Below are 10,108 nucleotides of genomic sequence, written 5' to 3'. Positions count from 1 at the left end.
AGAACCTTCAGAACAACAGTAATGTGAAGACGTTGATGCTTTATCCTTTGGCAAGAGTTAAATATGAATATTTCTAGGCTGATGGCCAGGATGTAGCCTATAAAATCCTTCTTTAGGAGAGAGTCATCAATACAATACTTTTAGAGTCATGTCTATTAAAATAAAGTGAATGTAGATCTGTTGGGAAATAAAACTGGAACCTAAGTTGTGTTCAGTGGCCCAGGATCCAGTCTGTGTCAATCACATTAAAACAGCAAGATGCAGGGACTGGAGAGATGGCTCAGCAGTTAAGAACACTGGTTGTTCTTGCAGAAGACCCGCGTTCGAATTCCAGCACCCACATGGCAGCTAACCACTGTCCATAACTCCAGTCCCAGGGGATCTGACAGCCTCTTCTGACCTCCGTGGGCATTGCACAACACAGGTGCACTTACCTACATGCAGGCAATACACGCATACACATAAAATAAAAATAATAAAATAAAATAAACTCCAGCAAGATAAAAATCCCACAATGAGCTCAAAGCCACACAGCCAGCCTTGGGGTCACTGTCAGATCTGAATAAGGTTGATTAACTATGATCTCAGGCAGTGAATGCTAGCATTGTGGGCATTTATATTGCACATGGTTTGTTGAAGTCATTAGAGGTTTACAACAGTGATTTGTCAACAGGCAATTTGTGTCATTTGGAGTTTCCCAATCTCAGAGAAATTCTCCAAGACAGAAATGATGCCTTTGCAGGCACTCTGGAGGATGAGCTTATCCACACTGTGGATAATACCAACACTACTTTCAGTTAGGGCTGTGTATGGTACTCTTGTAAAGTCTTACGAGATCATGTCTCAGGGCTAGAGAGATGGCTCAGTGGTAGCGGCACTTACTACTCTTGTAGAGGACATAAGTTTGGTTCTTAGCACTCACATCAGGTGGCTTACAACCACCTGTAACTCCTGCTGCAGGGGATCTGATGTCCTCTTCTGGACTCCATGGGCACCTGCACTTACATGTGCACATAACCCCACTTCTCCATATACACATAATTAAAAATAAAATAAACTTTAAACAGGAACTTATATGTTCTAGAAAACTTCAAACAAATCATAGCAATTTATTGAGACTGTTCACTTGCTATGTTAGGTATTTATACACGTGCAACTAAGTTCCCCCAAACATAAGTGGTTTACAATAATGTCTGTTAGCTCATAATTTTAACAATATAGATGTAGCTTAGCTGGGTGTCTCTGACTCAAGTTATCTCATGAAGTTACAGGGTTATTGTCCTCTCAAGACTGAACTGGGACCAAGGCTAGGGAGATAGCTCAGTTGCTAAGGAACTTGCCTGGCAAGCATGAGCTTCTGAGGTTCTCTAGAACCTGTATTTAAAAAATCCAGGTGCAATTGTGCACGCTTGCAATCCCAGTGCTGGGGAAGCAGAGACAGGGGGATATCTGAAGCTCACTGGCCAGCTAGCCTATCCTGATTGATTCTGGAATCTTGCCTCAAAAAATAAGATAGATAGCTCAGGAGGAAAGCTGAGGTTGTTCTCTGCCTTCTACATTTACACATAAGTGCCCAAACATGTACACACACACACACACACACACACAACTTGATTAGATTCACTTGCAGGATCCCTCATGTGGCTATAACAGACCTCAGTTCTTCACTGAATATTGGTCAGCTCTTTGCTACAAAACCTCACCTTGGGCTGCCAGATGTCTTCTTCCATGAAAATGTGCATCTCCCAGAGACAGCGACCTAAGATATCAATGAGGGAGAAAGTGCTTCTCAGCTGGAAGTCAAGGGCTTTCCATAACCTGAGAGCTGACTACCATCACTTATGTCATAGTCCGTTCATTAGAAGCTGGTTATGATATGCTACCCAGGCTCAGGAGCAAGTGAGTACACAAGGTGAGGCTCTGAGAGTTGGATCACTGAGGACGTTTCTTAATAATAAGCATCACTTTTCAGATAGCAAAGATCCTTTGTGGTAGATAGATGGCCACATGCTTGTGTTGTAGAAATGTCAGGAATGCTGACGAAGTCTCATCTTGGAAATAAAGCCTGCTATGTGAAACACTATAGTGCCGTTACAGTTCTAATGCTATTATAAATTTGAAACATGTCGAAATTAGAGTAATCAAATTAGAGCTAACTTGCACAGCCTAATCTCTTACCAAAATAGATCTTCAGAATGTATACAGAGATTATTTTTAAAAATTGCCATGACTATATGTCTTATAAATAGTAACTGTAAAAATATTTCTCAGAATATAAACAACTTAAAGTACACTATTTTGAACACATGCATAGTGAAAATGCCTTATCTTGATGCTAAATGTAATAAGAATACACAGTCTAACTTTTCAAATGGGAAACCAGTCCTCTAAGTAAGGATCAGTTTAGCAGGTACTATCCCAAAAGTCACATGACAGGCAGCAAATAAAAACATTGAAGTAAATATTCATGCCCTGTTAATTTCCTAAACATTTAGGAATATATTTAACAAGAGGTTAGATACATAGACAATGAGATATAATAGTTAAGAAAAAGCTGATGAGATTTGGACTTCACAAGAGGAAGGAGTAAGGAGCCTTGAGAGGGCAATGCAAGTCAGAAACCAAGTCTGAACAAGTCAACACAAAGTATGGCTTTATTATAGGTTTGTCATGGAACTCTAAGGCTAAAGTAAGGTATGGCTTTAGAATTCTGTATGAAGTTGGGAGATTTAGTGGGAAAAACCAGTCAGTGAGAAAAGATAAGATTCAACCATATTTTTTTCTACAAACTCAGCATGAATCTGTCTTGGATTGGTTTGCTGGACCCTTCACTTTTGTTTGAAAGCTAACTGTTATAAGGCTCCAGGTAGGGTCATGAGCCTTCTTGGCTTCTATATCTATATTCTTTCCAGAGTCTTGTCACTATACATAGTCCTACATTCTAACTACTTCTAGGTTTATTCCCCACATTGGACAACTCCTAAATTTAGGTAGGGCCGTGTTTCTAACAGCCTAACCATTTCTCTACAGAATAGGAGTCTTACTTGTAAATGGCCAACAAAAGAATAACTTACTCTTGCCCTAGAATCTGTTTCTCCCTCAGGCTTCATTAGTAATATTTACCTAGTCACTCAAGATGAAATGCTGGGGATGTTTATCATTTCTCATGCATAATATATTAGGAAGCCATGTCGGTTTTGTCTCTAATACTTCTCTCAGACTTAGGGAAGTGGCGGTAGAGGTAGTGGAGGATCCTTTCCCTAGGCCTTTGAACTGGAGAATCTCCATAAAAGTGTTTGCTGGGATGTTTCCTTCCTGCCTCCTAGGGCCTCGCCTTCCCATCCCTTTTCTCTTTCCCATGGTAGTGCATTTAGGATCCAGTCACCTCTCGAGGCTCCACCAGCTGAGGATCAGGTCTTCAAGGAGTCTCTGGGGTCATTTTGTATATGAATCATAACTCATACATAATTTGTTTATTCACAGATAATTTTTGTTTAATATTCTCGTCAGAGGCCTCATTTGATATTTTAATTGTGTAATGATTATTCTACCAAGTGTATTTTGTCTTATATTGACATGGCACCAACTAACATTTTTATTATATTATTTATTCGTCTATTTAATTAATTAATTAATTTTTTTGTGTGTGTGCACGTGTGCATGCACTGACTCCTGCATGTCACAGTCAGTTTTATTCTTCTACTTTTTAGATAACTCAGATCCGTAGGCTTGGCTGCAAGGACCTTTACCTGCTGATCCATAACACTAGTCCTCAAAAAACTTTTCTAACATCACTTGTAGGTAAAATAGAATTGTATTTTGGATTTTCTGCAGAAAAAATTTATATTATCTGAGAATGACCACAATTTATTTCTTCCTTTCCAATTTTTATAACTTTCATTATTTGTGTTAGTATGTTAAGAGTTTTATCTTTATTTTTGTGTATGGGTGTGTCTGTCTGGGTGTGTGTATGCCACTTGTGTTTGGGTGTCCACGGAGGCCAGAAGAAATGTTCTGATACATTGGAGCTGGAGTTGTAGGTGGTTGTAAACTACCTGACATGAGTGCTGGGAGCCAAAATGTGGTTCCTCTGGAGGAGCAGCATGTGCTCATAACTGCTGAGCCATCTCTCCAACCCCTTCATGTTCATGCTTTTCCCCCTGCTGTATTGGCTACAACCTTTGCACAGTCATAAGCTGAAGTGGAAATAGCAAGCGTTTTTGTCCCATTCCTGGTATCAATCCTTCAATATTGCATATTAGAGATGATTCCTCAGGGCCAGGCTCAGGAATTGTTGAAAGCATTAGGTATAGAGTACTTGGCCAGCACACACAAGGACCCAGGATCAATTCCCAGTGCTAAACACACAGAGAGACCCAGAGACAGACCCAGAGACAGAGACAGAGACAGACAGACACGCACATACACACAAATCGGGGGAGGCAATTTTGTTATTGGCTTGTATGGATTTAGGATGCTTGCCCACCCCCCATTCTCTGCCCTCTGCATTCTTAGTTTCCTAAATGTTTTGAATCACAAACAAGTACTGAATTTTTTAAACTGCTTTTCAACATCATCCAAAATTACTACATGATTTCTTCCTATCTTTTAAAGAATGTATGAAATGCATAGGTTGTTTTCTGGCTGTTAAGCTAGCCTTGCATTATTTGAATAAACTGAATTGATATAGCAAATTCAATTTGTTTAGTTTGAAGTTTGTAGTTTTGATTAGAGAAAAACCATAATTTCTCCTCCTTTTTCTGTGATGTTGGTGATATTTCTTCCTTTAATACTTGGGGGATTAATTGTTGAAAGCATTAGGTATAGAGTGTTCTTGGTAGGATTTTAGTTACTTCTATATCTACAATATCAATACGATTATTGTGATTTCACTATTTCTTTCCAAGTCAAGTATGGCTGATTTTATTTTTCAAGCAGCTTCTCTATTGGATCTAAATTTTTGTTTTTTTGAGACAGGGTCTCCCTGTAGCCCTAGTTGGCTTGGAACTCACTATGTAGACCAGGCTGGCCTCAGTCTCATAGATACCTGCCTGCATCTGCCTCCTGAATGCTGGGATTAAAGGTATGCACCACCACACTTGCTGGTTCTAAACTTTGTCATGTTTTAAAAATATTCCTCTGTTATTTAAAAAATATGCACCATCTGTCAGGTTGGCCCATTTTTTTTAGTACTTATATTGCCAATTTGTTTCCCTTCTTAAGAGTCATATCAATTTGACTAATCTTTTAAAAAGAACAACTTTTGGCTCCATTAACAATAATTTGCTATTTCATAAGCTTTTATTTTTTAACATTTTTCTTTCCCGGAAGAGGGAAGGCCCAGAGAGGTAGCCTGGGAAAGAAGGAGGGACAAACCAAATGGTGTGGGTGGCAGGAGCTTGGCTAAAGCAGAGAAGTGCATAAGGACAGATAGCCCCAGCTTTGGTGGTTGGGAGCAGATCTCGTCAATGAGAATAGCTCTGGCTACTGCCTGAGGTGAGTAGGTGGAACACAGTCTGTCATCCACAGCTGGTAGAGCTTGAGAAGTCTGAAATTCCAGGGATGCTCTGGAGACCCACAGTTGTATCCCTCCAGCAGGGTGGTTAGTACTCAGGGGGTCTTGAAAATGTGAAGGTATGGTTGCTTCCCACACTAGTAATGTGCTTAGGAGCTACCCCACAGGACGTGATCTGGGGCATCTTGGGAGGGTGATGGAACCTGCCCAGCCCACAGACTACAAATCTAAGTGTGACACTAGAGGCCCTGGGTATACAAAGAAGGAAAGCAATGACTGTGAAGACAGTTCTGGGGGCGGGGGGGGCACCAAACTCAGAGCACCATAAATCATAAGAAAGACAAGGGTCTACAAGTTCAGTTGACCTCCCTGTCCTTTGCCTGTAATGGGCAGTCTTCAATTTAGGAAGATCCAGAAAGAAGCTGCTCAAAGCCTCACCTTGTTTCCCTGTCTTGTGCTCCACATCTTTCTGATTTTTAAAATGACATTTTTAAATTTATTCATTTATTTACTTAGGTGTATGTATATATGTGCATGTGCGTTCAATGACATGCATGTCGAGGTCAGAGGACAATCTTCGGGAGTCAGTTCTCTCCTTCCACCTTTATGTGGGTCCCAGCAGTAGAACTCAGGTCTTCAGGCTTGTTTGCAAGAGCTCAACAAGTAACTCACCAAGCCATCCTGCCAGCCCTTTTTTAAACTACAATTTTACCAGTGTACATTATTTTTTTCTATTTAAAAATTATGATTATATATGCTATTTTGCTCATATATTTATCTAATTTTGTTTATGAATTTTCATTATTACGCTATATTTTTTCCTTTATGTAGTTTCTTTTTTGTTCTCCGAGTTTTTGCCCCTTCCCCAGCATTCAGTAGTATTTTGAATTTTCCTTATATTTTAAAACATTTTATTTATTATTTTTATGCATATGAGTGTGTTGCCTGCATGTGTGTAAGTGCACCCGCGTTGTGCAATGCCTGGGAGTTCAGGAGACGGTGTGGGGTTGCCTCCGGAACTGGAGTTACAGATGGTTGTGAGCCACCATATGGGCACTGGGAATCAAACCCGGGTCCTCTGTTCTTAACCACTGAGCCATCTCTCCAGCCCGAATTAATACTCTTATATTGTTATTTTTTATTCCCCTTCTTACATTTATCTAATTTTGGTTTTGAACTTATTAATCATTGTAACTTTTTCTTATTTTTTCTAAGCTCTTGGTCTTTCTCTTCCTCTCCACATTCTTCCTACTCTTACTTAATTTTTCTTCTCTATTTCTCCCCCTTCTCACCTTATTTCTTTATCTCAATCATTTATTGCTTCCACATTTACCCTAAACATTTTCTAATTTCATAGCCTGTTCTATAGTAGTTTTGCTATTTTCAGTTTTATGTTCATTGTTGAAGGCTTAGTGGGCTGCAGGGCATTACATATCTTTATCTTGTGTGGTTTGCTGTTGCTGCAGCAATTTATTTCTCCTCACTGAAAGGTACTGGGAACTGAGCCTTCAAGTATAGTTTGCTTAGTAAGAAACCCTTCCTTACAGATAGAAGATATATGCAAAGTAGCAGGCATGCAAACCACAACGCAGAAATGCAGAACCACAGAGAAGCAAGACAACCCTCCACAAGGTCCTAGCTGCTGAATGCAGGCACTGACATGGATGAGATCCCAGATGAAGAGTTCAGAAGAAAAGATCAGTGACCTGAAGGGGTTACAGTAAGCAGATGAATTCAACCCAGGCCTAGAGGGGAAAGTCAGCAATGCAGAGAAAAAGCAGAATGGGTGAGGAAACCAGCACTGTGGATGAAGAAGTCGCTACATGGAGAAACTCACCAGGGAAGCTGAGAACGTGGAAAAAAGGGAATGTTGGAAATGAAAAACTCCACGAATAAGGATACACACCAACCACTGTGGAGAACATCACCAGTGGACTTTGCTAAATGGAAGGAAGAGCATTAGGGGTTGATAGACTCAGAGGACAAGGTTGATAAAGAGCTGTATTATAAATATATATGCACCAAATGTTGGGGCATCCAAATCATACACACATGGACATAAGAGGTCAATAGGTCCTCATACAATAACAGTGGGTTACTTGACTACCCCACTTTCATCTCTAGGTAGTTCATGCAAACTAAGTATCAAAGAAACTTCAGAGTTAAGCTATAGAACAAGTAGACTTTAGCAAGTAGAAACTATCCCATCCTACAGATACAGAATACATAGACTTCTCAGCAGCCACTGGAACCTTCACCAAATCAAGCGCATTCTAGACTGCAAATCAAGTCTTATGGTAGAGAGGTCAGGAAACTAGTACAGAGATTATGAGAACAAAGGAAGACATCTAAGGGAGGTGCGACATAGAGAGTGTAATGTGATAAGGAAGGAGAAAGGGGGCTATCTAGGGAAGGAAGGGAACCCATCAGAGAGAGGCATGAGGCATGGGCAAGGGCATTTGGGGAGGCAAAGATTAAAGTATAGTAACACACATGCATGAAGCATATTTTGTAAGCTGTTCTGAAAAATCAATCAAAATAGAAAATAACCCCACATAGTTTTCAAAACATAAGTGAAAACACTTTAAAAATACTTCACAAAATATCCAAATGAAACTCTCCAAAAGCTAATGAACATATAAAAATGTGAACAACAACATTCATCACCAGAGAAGTGCAGACTGAAAACATAATATCAAGGTCACATCCACTGGGTAACTAAAATTTACAGGGCTGACAGCATGAAGCATGTTTCCAAAAATATGGAGCAGATTGCAACCTGAAAAAAAGTAACAGCTCTGAACTGATGACGATCTAAATATTAGTTAAATGTGTAATTGGCAATGATAAGACTGGACCACAAACACCAGGTACTTCAGCTGCACAGAAGAAACAGAAAACATGATTAGCTAATGAAGCTGGAAGACTCTAGTATGTGACTCCTTTTTGTGATAGGAACAGACAATATTGGTCTTTTAGACTTAAAAAAAATACTTATTTGTGATCACTTCAGCAGTGCATATACTAAAATTGGAATGATATAGAGAAGATTGGCATGTCCCCTGTGCAAAGATGACACACAAATCTTTGAAGCGTTCCATATTTTTGATGTCAGAGCAGAGAAGGGAGTATGGGGAGGGATACTAACACAAAAGTCCTTTAGAAAAAGCCATATGGAAATCTGCCACTATAGAAGCTTCTTAAAGTATATACATGTACATTATATAAAGAGATTTAAAGGATACCTTAAAACATGGGGCAACACCCCTACTAGACACCATGAGCTAGCAAAATTAAAAGCCCAGTTCCAGGAATGGACTTCCTCTTTTGAAGCTGTTGGCCAGGGGTCCCATAGACTTTCGAACTTAACTGGCCATTGCCTCTGCTCTCAGTTACCCACCAGAACCTCACAGTAAGAGCCTATTGTTGAAGACACTATACCCATGAACTGTAGAACAAACAAACTGGTGCTGGCTTCAAAGCCTCATCTCTACTGGTTAGCTTTCATAATTCTGGAAAGCGCTATGCTTACTGCTTGAAAAGGAAATTAATCACCAACTTTATCTAACTGTGAATCCTGAAAGCTGCAACCACCAGCCTGGCAAGGTAGGCCCACAGGTTTAATAGTGGCATGAATATTATGGCAGTAACCAATAACTTTCTAGTTGCATTTAAGGTCTGCTTCATAGGATGGAACCCATACCTGACAATGATGTCAGGCCTAGGAACCTGAAGCTAGACAGGTCATATGTCATGGGGGAAAGTTTAATACTACTTTTCTGCAAAATAAGTATAGTATTAAACTGAGTCCTAATGACTTATTGCTATACCTATACATTAATGCATCTATCAACTCTTATCAGAGAAGCTCCTTTGTGCAACAGATGGTGATTAACACACAGAACCACAAGTAACCAATGTGCAGAGAATAAGAACTGTCAAGTGCTCATCCCTGAATAGGACACCTATATCAAACTTCTGCCCCCTGAGGCTCAGGGATCATTGTGGAAGAGGAGGCAGAAAGAATGTAAGAGCCATGAATGGTGCATGACCATGAGGAAACAGAGTTTTCCAGGCAGTTGGGCAGTTACTCATGTGAATTCACAGCAATGGTGACAGCATGCATAAGTCCCATTCTATCTCAACCCAGACAAAATACTAGGATAGAAGCAGGCAAGTGGGTAAGAAGCCCCAACCCTATTTGAGGAAGTATTGGCAACAGATGGATGCTGGGAGCGGGGAGTCCATCTGAGGGCGATACTCTTGGTAGATTATCCAGACTCCAGTGGATGAATCCACACTGAAGGGCATTTAAAGACATAGATTATATTCTGTAGGCCATAATATCAGACAAAATACTAGGATAGAAGCAGGCAAGTGGGTAAGAAGCCCCAACCCTATTTGAGGAAGTATTGGCAACAGATGGATGCTGGGAGCGGGGAGTCCATCTGAGGGCGATACTCTTGGTAGATTATCCAGACTCCAGTGGATGAATCCACACTGAAGGGCATTTAAAGACATAGATTATATTCTGTAGGCCATAATATATATACATATAATTTATATTTATATTATAGTATATGAATTGGGGGG

General features: G+C 40.0%; 1 non-coding gene across 1 annotated transcript; it reads left to right on the top strand.

Moving 5' to 3' along the window:
• Positions 1–8,519: 8,519 nt before the first annotated feature.
• Positions 8,520–8,622, top strand: LOC115066895. The gene has a single exon (XR_003846346.1). It is a non-coding gene; the product is annotated as a U6 spliceosomal RNA (small nuclear RNA).
• The last annotated feature ends 1,486 nt before the right edge of the window (positions 8,623–10,108 follow it).

This window comes from Nannospalax galili, unplaced genomic scaffold, assembly GCF_000622305.1.
Source record: "Nannospalax galili isolate Female #2095 unplaced genomic scaffold, S.galili_v1.0 scaffold824, whole genome shotgun sequence".
Lineage (NCBI taxonomy): Eukaryota > Metazoa > Chordata > Mammalia > Rodentia > Spalacidae > Nannospalax > Nannospalax galili.
The sequence above is the reverse complement of the archived record's forward strand: the minus strand, read 5'-3'. Positions and strand labels throughout refer to the sequence as shown.